Source organism: Anoplolepis gracilipes, chromosome 6 (genome assembly GCF_047496725.1).
Source record: "Anoplolepis gracilipes chromosome 6, ASM4749672v1, whole genome shotgun sequence".
Classification (NCBI taxonomy): Eukaryota; Metazoa; Arthropoda; class Insecta; order Hymenoptera; family Formicidae; genus Anoplolepis; species Anoplolepis gracilipes.
The window spans coordinates 5,839,531-5,853,918 of NC_132975.1; the positions used below are offsets into that span (position 1 = coordinate 5,839,531).

General features: G+C 37.3%; 1 protein-coding gene across 1 annotated transcript in view; it reads left to right on the forward strand.

The window, feature by feature from the left end:
* Window positions 1-14,388, forward strand: part of LOC140666545 (uncharacterized) — a 92,092-nt gene that overhangs the window by 24,376 nt on the left and 53,328 nt on the right. The gene's annotated exons all lie outside the window — the stretch shown is intronic.

Sequence of the window (14,388 nt, forward strand, 5' to 3'; positions counted from 1 at the left end):
CTTTTTGGCCGATTAATAACGCCGGTAAAAATATAATATTAATCAGTACTTCCTTTTTCTACGAATAAGCATATCTACCGAGATACACGCGGCGATGCAGAAAGTGTCATCGGTCCTTTGTACGTTTGTGCTCACACGGTGTCATTAATCGCCTCGTCATTATCGCTGAGCGCTGTAGAATGGACTACGCAAATGGTACGACAAAACGCAGTTTCTCGGTCTATTCAATATCACTTACGATCCAAATAAAAGCGACATCGTGCGTTTCTATGGTACTACATTCATGTTGAATACGCTACTTGCGTATATTGGCTCATATTCAAGTTTCCCATCTGTCCTTTTAACTTCTATTGCGAAAATTAACTTATAGCTATCGCGAAATGTTTTTTTTTTTTTTTTTTTTTTTTTTTTTTTTTCTTCTTCTCCTTAAAGTAAAGTTAGATTAATCTTGTCTGGATTGATTGTTCTGATAAGTCATCATAGTCTCATGAAAACATTCTTTTATAATGAAACTTTTACAGACTATAATATGCTGATTTATACGCGTCTTTGAACAATGACTCGGTTCCTTTAATTTTTTTTATTCACTCTTTTCGTACGATTTTATGTTACTGGAACTAGAACTGTGAGTCCTATATAATCGCAATTTTACAATTATGGTCGTCTCGAGACCGTTACAGTGCACACGTATAAAAGTCACATTCTTTTAAGAGTGTATTTAATTCGATCTTCGAGGCGATGTTCCGTCGGTTTACCCCTTTTGTTCCTAGCTACCGAAGAAGGCGAGTACGTGAGTCGACTTCGATTCGTGGCAGCAGGTACACCCTATATAGAAATGGGGTTACGTCTCGTGAGACACACTCATCTTTTTCGTGCGCGTATAGGGTGTTTTTGACATAAATGAACAAGAAGCGTATAATTCCTTATTTCATTGGGGGTTTTAAAATTTTTTAATTAATAATTTTAATATTAGGAATCGATACCTGAACGTCCTTCGCGCGTGAGTTTTAAACTTGAAATAAATTTTTTTATTTGAAACTTAATTATCGGTCAATTAAAATTATATTTATTTATAAATATTTAATATATCTTAAATTGAAAAGATATGGCGCTTAATCGAGCTCTCATCAATTTATTACAGACATGTCGTAGTAGGTATTTGCAAACGTATATGATCTTATGAATGAATTCAGCGTCATACTTCTTGCGTGACGCTTAATTAGATCTTAATTGCACCGCTGGTGGCGGTGGTATACCATCTCGTAGAAACAAGGACAAGAGAGCCCACCGAGGCTCACGATGCCATTAGTGTTTTAGGCAAATCGCGCTTCATTATTGTCCGCGTACGGCACGACGGATGACGTCGTCAGGCGTTGTACGACAAGTACAAAGCAAATGTACCTCGTTATTGCAAATTTTCCCTTCAACATACAACCGGATGCTGATGTTATAATACGACGCTGCATTTCGCTGCATGAATGTTACGATGAATATTTATAAGTCTATTATACAGTACACAATACCGAAAAATACTGAAATATATCCATAAAAATAATTTTTTCCAGGCTATATCATAAATTATATCTCGATAAATGATACAACATACATTATTTCTTATTAATAAATTAATCAGATTCGAGCTAAGAAAAATTTGATTTTCAACTGAATAAAGAGTTTGTTTTTATAAACTAATGTGCTAAAAAGGGGAGAAAAATGTGTAATTAATATTTTTCTTTTAGCATTTTACTATATAATTTTTTTTTTATTCTGCGAAATATATGCAGCGATTTTTCATTATAAACACACAACATATTAGGAAAATATTTTGAAGAAAAATGAAAAGAGCGAAAAAGAATTTTCACGTGTTAAAGCTCCTGGTCCCTTGATATCATTATGATAAGAGAACCGAGAAATCATTTGAATTTTATTTTCTTGCGAAATATATTAAATTAGTTTTTTTTTTTCAATATTCAATCATTCATATATTCGATATGTAATATGGATTAATTATAGGTATACAAAAAATTCTCTTTTATTTGTGAATTAATAAATTGCTCAACTGTCATAATCAACTGTCATAAGGTCATCAGTGAAAATATGGCCACAATGAGGACACAGGAGTTTTAATTATGCGTGCGCGTGTACGGTATGCGTTCCGTTGCATGCGCGTGCTCGGCGTACGCGACTCAAAAGAAGTCGAATTATAGCGCGTAAAAAATTCGTCGAGTATCTGTTGCACATGACAAATCGGCTTCTTTTTCGCTCGTTCATTGGCACCGCCGTTTACGTCATGGACGGGGATGAATTATTCCTATCGAGATACCAATATGCTAAACGACTGCGTTTTTTCGCTCGTCTTTCGCTCCGTCAATTTTGATACAAACCACGTGAAATATATATTTATAGTTGGTCGCCGCGATTTTGTGCCGCGTATCTGTCATTCATTGATTTTATAGGAATAAAAAGGATCTAAGTTTATAAAGCTCTCACTTTAGTTATATATTTCTATTTTTGAATTTTTGCTGACGGAATCAAACATAAAGTTTCTCTTTTTTATTTTAGTAACACATATTTTTAATGGTTATATATATTTGTTTGTTTCTTGTTTTTATAAAATGATTTTAAATCGATGCGATCATTCTGATTATATTTAATATGAATTATACTCTGTTGTTATTCTATGTGTATTTCATGAGAGGTATAGTTTTGGAAATCACGAAAGACGGAAGAAGGTTCACGCTTCGTCGACATGACTTCCGGAAAAGGAGGTTGTCATTTGCCTTGCGTCATTTATGTAAAAGTTATTATCGTTGTCGCGCTCGTGATACTCGTCATCGTGACGTGAATTTATGAATGATACGTCTGTACGGATTTTCGGTTGGCGTTTCTGTAATTACATGATCGAAACGCTGTTTACTCAATTATATGCGGGAGACAATTATCCGTTGTACAAGGAACCGCGCATTGTGAATCACGAAAAGTGAATAATTCATCGTGCGTGCTGTGCAGGGTGCATAATAAAGATATTGGGATTTTCGCGAGACCTGTGGAAATTGTTTATGAGATTTTTATCTTTCGCAAATATATATTTCCGACCGTTTCGAATCTGCCAAAAATTTCCTTCGAGTGTATCTTGTATAAATATATGTCTAAAGTTTGAATGCACTTCGATTTTGTAAAAATTCTATTTAATTCTCTGTCGCATAATATATTGTAGTTTTCTGACTTTTCAGCGATATCTGATGCATTTTTTTTTTTTTTTTTTGTGCGGACAAATGCGGAAGGTCGAACAACAAGAATAAAAACCCGATATTTTGCACGTGCAAGGAAGGGGAGATATCGATGGTCGGTTCTCTATCACGAAGGATCGGGAAGGTGAAGGGAAACAAAGGTTTCACGGGAAGTGCATCCGCATACATCTCGGTAGTGCACGCACGCACATTGGCATTAACGCGACATAGGGCGTGAACACGTGGTCGATAGTACGCGTATGTATGCGTGAGATTTCTGTTTGTTGCGAACGTGACGCACACATGAGCGATTTTGGGCGCCAGCCGTCCACAGTTCCGACGGATGCGAGAAGATTTGTGGGGGTAGGCAGCCTGATAAAGTTTTATTCGGAAATGGAAGTTTAACCGTAATAAAATGGCAGGTCACAGTCGGCGGTGCGGTATGATTCGTGGACAGTGCGTTTATAAGGTCGCCGGAACCGGCGTCGAATAATGCAACATTAGCGGTCATTGGACGCTTTGAAGTCGCTCTCTCTCCCGCGTGCTCGAGGGGATTCGGAGATTTGTTCGTGAGAATTATTACCCGTATATAGCAGAACTTTCCTGCGTGAAAGGGTGTCAGACTGAATAACAGTATCTGATAGAAAATATAAAATTAATAAGAATTTTATTTATATATATATATATATTAATTTTATTTTTTATCTACATTATATATATTTAATATTTAAATGCACATTCTTGAAATGCTGATATTCATAAGTAGGAAACGACGGTATGCAAAGTACGTAGTCTAACATGTCATACATTAGAGGGGACTTGACATTAGCTTGCGAATGATATGCAGATCGTGCACATAGTGCTTTGCCTGTTATAGGAACTTGTGACAGAAAGTGGCGGAGATGCGCTATGAAAAGTTTTGCTAGACATGGTCTTTGTGATCGAGTTATGTCGCGATAAAATGATGTGATAAAAGTGACTCGAACGAATAGTATAGCGCTCAATTTACCGTGACACGAGTAAATATTTGTCTCGGCATAACTCCTCTCTGTTTTTCTTTTTTTTTCTCTCTCTCTCTTTCTTCGAGCTGTGTGTTGTACAGTTTACGGAAAAATGTTCATTTAATTCTTAACAGCTCGTTACACGGCGCATAGATGCACGCACATGCTAATCGGATGTACAAGTAAAGCGCTACGGTTCGAAAGCAGCGTAATGTTACGTACACGTGCTGAAATCATAATGAGGCACATCATTGGATTATTATAATTTACAAACGATCGACGCCTCCTTTGCTGTCATGAAAAATACATGGTTAACATTGAAACTGACAAGAAAAGAAAAGAATATAATTTGAAGCTCACAGCTTACAAATACATGTTTTATCGTCGAGCAATTATCATTTTAATCAAATGGACCGACGTGATTTTAATCGAGTAACACGGAATCGATTGGCAACGATAAGCAACAAATCCTGCGAAACGAAAAAAGGAAGGAATAAGCTTTTCCAATCTCAATAGGGTGATTCATGGACCAACACGGTGGACGCCAGCGCGAGCCAATTCCATTGCGCGAACGGTAAAAGGGAAGACGTAGGTACAGCATGTTCGGGGCCACCTACGTTGACATTGACAAATCGACGCGTGTCGGGCAAATTGCCGCGTGTCGTGCAGCTTTTCGCCGCGGAAGCTTCTTCCGAGTCTAATAGCGCGACGGAAACTGACGTGCGAGCACGTCACCTTCTTGGCAGCGAATCAATGCGCGCCGCGCATGGCCTTGCACTCGATCGCGTTTTCGTCGAACCGCGTGTTCGGCGAGATCCGCGATATTCCTTCTCGACATCTGGCCGTCGACCTTCCCGCCTTTACGCGCGACACGTGGGCGTTCATTCATTCGTTTGAATAAGAAGGCCACGACGTCTACTACACGTACTCACGACATTACTTGGCAGGGCACATCCTGCATGTTCGTAATGAATCAATCTATCGCAAACTAAAGTTATCGATGAGTTATAAATTAAGTTATTAATTATTTATCACTAATTTTTAATAACTGTAATTGTGCTGTAATCAAATTATTGTTTGATATTATTGCCGCATATAACATTTATATTACGCTTTATTAATTAAGACTAAATCTGGAAAGAGAAATGAATTATTCGAATTGAATTTATTATTAATTATGTAATGCTTTTTTCGCAAGTTTAGGTTCAAATTAGAAATCTGCTATTTCATCTTGTGCTTAATTCAAACTACTAATTCCTTTAAATTAAATTTAGCCGACGAGCTCTTATACCTAATTTAGTCGATCAATTAGTAGCTGAACGTATGGATTTTGCGGTAATCTAATTTGAAATAGAGTTAGCTACAGTATACATCTATACATATACGGTTAGATTTGTGTATTAATCTCTAATTTATTATTGATCTGATGTAAATATAACGTTTAAAATGAACATCAACTGTGAGAATCGAACCGAACAATTTCGATAGTCGAAGTACGTGAGGTATCACTGGTATATTTCTTCTTTTAATCGTAACGGGATGATCGCGCGTGTACACTATGGATGTTGATTAAATATCCGTCTACAATCACTACGACATTCTTCTAGCGCGTTCACATAAACGATGGACAGACCTGAGCTATAGACTAAGGTGGAGCTTCCGTTTCCGGCATTGAACGTGTCGAAGAACGTGCAGGATTGACATTGTCTTTACTATTCGTGTATACCGTGTAGATAATCGTTCATTTCAAGTAGAAAGAAAAATTGACTCTTCCGATATCAATTTTTCCTTCAATTATTAGTTTATTTTTTATTAAACAATTTTATAAAAATTTAGCAAATAATGCGTATGACAAAAAATGGAATAAATCTTAAAAATAATTTTCTCTCTTTTAGATGATTAACTGACAGGAATATTTTACTTATTTCACTTTAGATTTGACCAGCGCACGAATGATAATATTATCTTATCAGCTCTCGTTCCCTCGATTTTACAGATATTATGAACCTTTTCTGACTCACCGCGTTTCGTGATGCATTACCCTCGTGATTAGTTCCTTCTGCACCGACGTGTATTCGCGTGCATCAATCTCTTCGTTGATCCCTTTCAGAAAGGGCAATCTCGAAGTCACGAAGTACCTTTTTATTCTCCGTCGTTAACCACTTTATTAATTTACGACGTATAATGCAGCGAATCAAAAAGACATTCAAAGGTTAATGTTTCTTCCGTACCTTCGCTATCTCGAGGCGCGCATTCCTCTTATTTATTTTCCATTAAATTTCCTCTTCAATTTCGCACAAAGATCAGGAAAATACACAAAACTATTTTTAATCAATAAAATCAGCGTGTGTGAGAGAGAGAGAGAGAGAGAAATCATTTCTCGACACGTTTTTGAAAACGTCAAATATATATATATATATATATATATATATATATATATATATATATATATATATCTGATTCGTTTTGTTGATTTATACAAAAGTATCGTATCGTATATTATCGCTTCAACTCTTTAATTATTTTCACGCTTGTAAAATTTCATCTTAGCGCACATCGTACGAAAGCAAAGGAGTACTTGGCTCCCCAGCTGCGAGTCTAGCATCTCCAGTTAAAATCTCATTGAATCTTTAATCCTTTAATCTCGTGATTGCAATGTAACGCTCTCACTCGGTTGCGCCGCTGGGTTAAATCACGATCCGTGCAAATCAGCTGAGTGCGAGCGCACTCGCTCGCGTGCTGCGCACCAACACGCGTCCGTCTTATCTCCGTGTAGGTATCGCGGAGATCGCCTCCGCGCGTTTGCCATATGCTCGCTGCCGTCGGTATACCGTTGGTGAGCAGCCTTTCCTTAAAGACAGAAAGAGAGAGAGAGAGAGAATCGGTTTCCTGCCGATACGTCTCCTTCAGACCCGTCTTCATTAACGGACATTCAAAGACGGTGGAACTTAAATGGCACATTCTCTCATTCGGCGCATAATTGAATATCGTTGAATACTCGAGTCTATCATTCTGCATTCCTATTAAATCCACCATCCGAACCGATGATACTCTATGCAATTCTCTATCGATAAAAATATATATATATATATATATATATATATATATATATATATATATATATATTGCAGTTTTTAGAAACTTTAATTTAATCTCTTAATTATTTTCAACTCCCAAAGTAATTAATCATATCGGCCCGCTGGCAATTTTTCTCACCGTTGCGAGATGTGTATTTTAAATGTGATTAAAATGTTGCTGCATATTCGTAGAATTGGAGCGCTGCAAGTTTGAAATTTCGAGTCGCGGCGACGTTATTACAATGTTACCATGCGCGATGCATAATAACAACTATCGACGGCGCGTAAACTTGTTTTTCAACGCGGCGACAGAAACCAGCTTGCCAGAGGCGAAACTCGCTTTGTGCGGCGATATCTCTGCGCGATATACACAAATCGGGCGCCGTCGCGAGAGAGTAGTTGCACGTTTCGTTTTCGCGCAAAAACCGCTCCCTGGCGCGACATCGAGCGACATTCCGAGCGGAAATGCTGCGGTATATTATGCTCTTTGCGGCACATATACGCGGAACCGCGGATGGCATAAAAGAGAGCAGCGCGATAAAAGAGGCGAGCGCCTCGTTCCTACGTAATCAACTAGTGACGATGCGCACATATGGGGAAACCCTGAAAAGCGCCGTCAGCACAAGGGACAAAGAAATTGCGCCGACTGGCTACCGCGTTGTTGCGGCTATTGTCTATTGATAACGACCACGGTTTCTGTGGAAGCACAGAGATCGCTCTCATTGTCGCGTCTAATTGAGTTAACGCTCCGAGCTACGCGGGACCTTTTCCAATCGCGGAATAATGTCAATTATTATCGCCGGCGAGTCGTGACAGCCTTCGTTCTCCGCTGACTGTTTCGTCATTTGAGCACGCGCGATTTCGTTTAATTGAAGGTGATTATATGCATAGAAGTCGGTGATGGGCAATGCGAGAACGAGCATGAAAAATGTAAACGTATTAAAAATTAAAATACCTTATGATCTGTTATTTTTTTTTTTATTTTTATTATATATAGTAAATTTTTATTTGACATTTATTTGACTTTTAATTTAAAATGAACGCGAGTCGCTGGCTCACGTACTTTTTACATTTTGTCTTATTTTGTGTAATCGATATGATTTTGTTTTTTCATCCGATTTCTCCGTCAACTTCCTCCTCCGATGGTGAGGAAGTCAACTCTGGAAATTACGTGGAAATGGCAGCGATTCATTGTCGAAACAGTACGCGCCTCTCGGACGCCACGGCGATTTAATCGAATTACTTTTACTGCGCGCTTCTGTAACACCGTTCGATAATTGGAAATCTATCTAGGAGATAGATTTCGATTATAGGACGCAGAACCGCGCCAAACATGTCAGATGGAGAGAGAGAGAGAGTGAGAGAGCAATTGCTTTATAACTGATAAATTGAATCTATAAGACTCGCGGGCGCCTATAAAATCGATTTCCATTAATTCGCGGGGAGCTGCTCGTATCATCAGCGCGTTTAATGTACGCGCTTGAAAGCGCACGACAAATCGTTTACTTTCTCTCACTTATAAATTCTATAGCGAGCTCTTGGAATGAGTTCTTCCTTAAAATTCGATTAAGGCAGAAATTAACAATCCTCCTCGCAAGAATCAAACTTAAAAAATTTAATTTCTCTCATAAAGAGCTAAAAAAAAGTTTATTGCTGAAGTTTAATTGAAACAGTCGAGTATTATCCTCAGTTGACATTTGATATCTGTGATACTTATTTGAATAAAACGTGCGACCTTTAAGATACTGCATGCAAATCGGATACTCGTTAACGTGGCCATTTATCTTTCGGATTATATTAACGAACTCGCGTTTGTTGTTGCAATAAACTCTTGCCAATATCGGAAACAATAACGACGTTATGAGTAATTCGCGTTACGACGTCGTCATCGTGTGTCATTGTCGTCGCCCATCATCGTCGTCCCAAGTGAATAATCCGTATCACGCTGTACGCGGATTCACGATCTCTTTCCTTCCACTAAAGAAAGAGTGCCGATTCAATTTTACGATTCGACATGGCTCTCTCGAATCTTTAATCTACAGAGAACAGAGACGCGCCTATTCGTGATTCTTGGGAGAGAACGTTTTACTAAAATTCGGAACTAAAGTTTCACCAAAGTTCGAAGTTGATTCGAACTTTCTTAAAGTCTCGTGTTAGAATAACCCTGCTGTTCGGGTAATTTCGTTTCTTCGCCAAGTGAATGACAAAAAGAAATTGTTTGACCGTTTGTACAGAAATTTAATTGCGTAAAAACTCTTGGATCTAAATGTAGAGCTACGGCTTTGTTTACAATGGAATCTTTCATCATTAAATCAAAAAGATGTTTTATTCGCGATAGAATTTCAAGTAAAATATAGAATAAAATGTGTTAATGCAACTTTTTCAAATTTCGTTGTGACTTTAAATATATCTCTAAAAACATTATTTATTTAATCTTGTAACGTATGTTAATTTTTTTATTGGATTATTCAGACATTCGTATAATCGAACATAAATATCCTCGAAGTTTATTTTTTCGACATTTTTTTCTCGACAATAATCTTGAGAGATCGGGATCCTGCACAAGTGTTACGAGTAGATTTTTCTTCGTGAAAAGATCTTATCGGGGCATTGTTTTATTTGCGCACAAGAGAATGTCCTCGGCATGGAATGCGCTGGTGCACCTTACTTGACGTGCTACACGCGCTTAGCTATATATGTATATATATAGGTTTGATAGATACCGAGAAACTGATCTTCCACCTTCCTGCGCTGGATCCTGATAGCCGATTTCCGGTGGCACGCGAACCACAGAAGCGATTCTGGCTGCCAAGTGCGTCGTAGGATTGATTACCGTGATTCAAGACGACGAACAGAGCTTACACATTCCACACGGATTACCATACGATGTCTTGCATTTAAACGATGCGTAAGCAGTTTCTCATAGCCATGACAAAGCTATTGATAAATATTGATATCCTTGATTCGTGTGACAGGTGCACAACAAATCGCGTGGATGTTCTAGTGATGATTAGTCTATAACACAGGATATAGTGATATTAACTATATAATGATTTGTAATTAGTTTATGAATTGTTAGAAGTAGATTTCTGATTTAAAACTGAGAGAAAGATTAAAGATATTATTTATTATATCATAATCTGCAGTGTTAAGCATCATGGTGATATAGCTCAAAGAATTAGGATTCCATTAAAATGCATTTGAAATTAAATAAGACATAAAGATTCATTATTTAATTTGCTTTATTTTTAATCGCTTGTAACTTAATAATCGCAATTATATATATTTTTAATTGCTTTTATATATATTATATTTATTTCTAATATTTATATATTATCGCAATTATATTTATATAATTATATATATATATATAATCGTAATATTATTAAATGACAAGCGATTAAAAATAACAGTAAAACAAATTATGAATAATGAATCTTTATGTTTTATTTAATTTTAAAAAATATATATCTTTTCAGCGGTCTTTAAATAATTAAACTCTAAATAATTTAAATATAGTTTAATAATATAAAATAAAAAATCGATTACATTTTTTTAATAATGTTAAATTATTTTTTATTAAATTATTAGAAAATCGTTGTTTGACATTTATCGAATTTTAATCAAATTAATTTTTCATGACGTCTGAATTCAAGAATCTGTCATAATGTGAGATCGGCGAGGAATTAATAAATGTTTCGCTTTACGAACAGCAAATCACGCGGGATTTAAACTTGTTTGCCAACAGATAATTGCATTTAATTAGTAAGCCGTCGTGCGCGAATCAGAAATTATATCTTCCGTCTAATTACTTAGACGAGTGGGAAAGACAGAGAGCAAGACAGCTGTTGCTGCGCGTAGGGCGCAGATTAGCATAGCCGACCATTAGCGCACGAGATCGTGACAGATCGGACAGAACGGATTCGTAGCGAAAGGTTGTATCGTGAGGAGGAGAAAAGGAGGCCGTGGGTTTCTTTAATGCCGCGTCATCGTGTCGAAGATAAATGGGGATCGAAGACGAAATCGCGCGTGCAGTTCTCACTTCTCCGTTTCGCGGCCGGTCGAACGAACAGTATTATTTCCACAAGTATTTCCAGTTTTGCATCAAGTATAGCTGCGTAGATATCTCACTCTTTCGCGAGAGAACCGAAACGACCGTTTCATGGGCGTGGCAGCGAGAAGCAGCAGCAGCGTGTATCGTAATGTAACGTATAACACATAGCGAGAAACGCCTGAGAAACTGAGATGATAGATTAATTCAATCGAGTAGTAATAAAAATTACAACGCGGACCTGGCAGCTTTATTCTCATAACACTGCACAAAAAATTCCGACTTCTCTCACGAATAATATTATCGATAAAAAAATTCCGAATACATTTTCGAAAATATTTACTCTCGATTCGACTATATTTAACAATATCTTTGATTTATGATATATCCTTGCATGGAAAATACTATCTGTTGCTTTACGCTTCAGCAACTGAGATGATAGATTATAATTCAGTCGGGTATTAATAAAAATTACAACGCGAATCTATAAATAGCTTTATTCTCATAATATCTGCACAAAATTCCGACTTCTCTCGAATAATATTTTCAATAAAAAAAAAACGAATAATATTATCAATAAAAAAATACCGAACACATTTTCGAAAATATTTACGCTTGATTACGATTGTATATATATATTGACAACCTTTGATTTATGATACTCTTGCAAATACTATCTGTTGCTTTACGCTTCAGTATACAATGCTACAAGATATTTTCTGTATAATTTTTCCGATTTATCTTTCCTTATTGCAGATAGAGATAATCGCTAGACGACTTTGGATTTCGTTTTTTCTTCTGTATCGATTCTTCTCGCTTTTCATGCGGAAATTCTTTGTCGATTACGATCAATCAAGACTCGAAATTGTGTTTGTGTCGAAATGTACTGTTATCTAATTTCGTCACACAAACATTCTTCATTGTCGTCCTCTGTTTTTTTAGTCATCAGCTTCCTGCCTTCCTGGTGACTATCAAAAGCGAAAGGCGATTCGTAATATAGTCCAACTATCTATGAGGAGATATAGAACGCGTGTTTGTTTCGCTCGAACGATCACCGTAGTTGCCCAAACGATTTCCAGGTAAAAGAATCGCTGATTTCCAGGTAATACCATGTGTAATCGATAGAGATTATCCGAGAAAGCGATGATCGTCATTTTAATCGTCCTCAATACGTTTCGGTGAACCATCATATCAGTAGAAATAAAAATCTCATTATTATATCACGATCGGCTTTACTGATTAATTAATTCGTAGAATTCCTAGGAGCCACGTCGAGAAATGTGATACGAGTGAAATTCATCGATATAGTTGCATACAAATATAAGAAAAATTATACGATAACAATTTGAATGTTACTTGTCAGAGTGACATATATTATATATCGCATGTTTGAGTAATAAGGCGCGGCACTCTTTAGAAGCGAAAGTTTTCCAGGAAAATTTCGCAGTAGCCTAAGACGTGATCCTATCGAGCGATTGCGAGAATTATGCGGGACGATAAAAAAAGTCGTTATATGGGGAGATTGCCAGCTATTTGCGCTGTTACCGAGGATAACGTGAGCTTAAGGGGATCGTTATCTACGGTCCTTAACTGAAATTTAGCCGGGAACCAGTTTGGGTGGGAGTCAAACAATCCGAAGCAGAAGGGAACTTGTTCGATTTACAGGAACGCGACTTAATCTTCTTTGCCCGTGTAAGACATAAAATATCCATCACACACAAAAGATTCTATTTTAGTACGATAGTTCCGAGAATTGGATTGATATGAGTGAATAATGAGTTCTCATCTAAATCTCACATTACATTAAATATTATTGATTATATTTTATAAAAAATGTATCTTATAAAAACGGATTTTCTCTTCTGTCAAATAATTTTAAATATTAAAGTGGAAAGAAGAAAAGTATAAGTTTATATAAATTTACTTTTGAATATATTATATAGCAATAAGCTTTCATACATTTTATTTTATTTTCTTTTTCAAACATTCTATATCATAATTAATCGTATCACTTTGCGTAATAATTTGCAAAACCTAACGGACGAGAAAATATTATTGATTATATTTTATAAGATGTATCTTATAAAAACGGGTTTTCTCTTCTGTCAAATAATTTTAAATATTAAAGTGGAAAGAAAAAAAGTATAAGTTTATATAAATTTACTTTTGAATATATTATATAGCAATAAGCTTTCATACATTTTATTTTTTTTTTTTTTTTTCAAACATTCTATATCATAATTAATCGTATCACTTTGCGTAATAATTTGCAAAACCAAACGGACGAGAAAATCCCGATCCTGAAGGCCGCTAATTTTCTCGCCGGAATCAAAATCGGTATCCTTAGATAAATAATCTCCCGTGACACTGGGCCCCGCCCTATGTGAGGTCGGTCGTCTCTTCTCGTTCCTGGAGCTGGAGTCGGCGGTATAACTGTTGTAACGACGCGATCCCAGGGTGCCAGGACTAGCCTGCTACATCCCTGCCGCGCTCTCCTTCCCTCCCCTACCCCGTTGCCATTCTCTCTATGTTCATTCTTTCTCTGACAATCGAGCGGTACAGATCGTGTACGGGACCGCAGGGGCGCGCGAGGGAGAGAAAAAGGAGGGCGCATTAAAATCTCTCGCGTGTCGAAATATCTCTCGCAAAGAGAGAGAGAGAGAGAGAGCTTAGAGCTGCGGCGTCGTACTTATTACAAATGAGCATTGGGCTTTCGCGAGATTCGGGTCGCGCTCGGTAGACAAAGGAAAGACGTGCTGCATCGCTTTGCGTGTAGGACGCAGAACGCAAATTGAGAACAAAGGAACATCTCTCGCGCGACGGTGATCTCTTTCTCTCTCTCTCTCTCTCTCTCTCTATCTATCTATCTCTTGTTGCCGCTACTACTACACGCCGCGCCGCCGAGAGAGGAGCCGATCGATCATTAACCCGGCCCGTAGAGCCCGGGCCATCTCGTGATTCCGCTCCGCGTGTGCACGTCGTCGTCAGTCGTACATCCTTCGCCAAAGACAAGGGACTAAAGAAAAAAA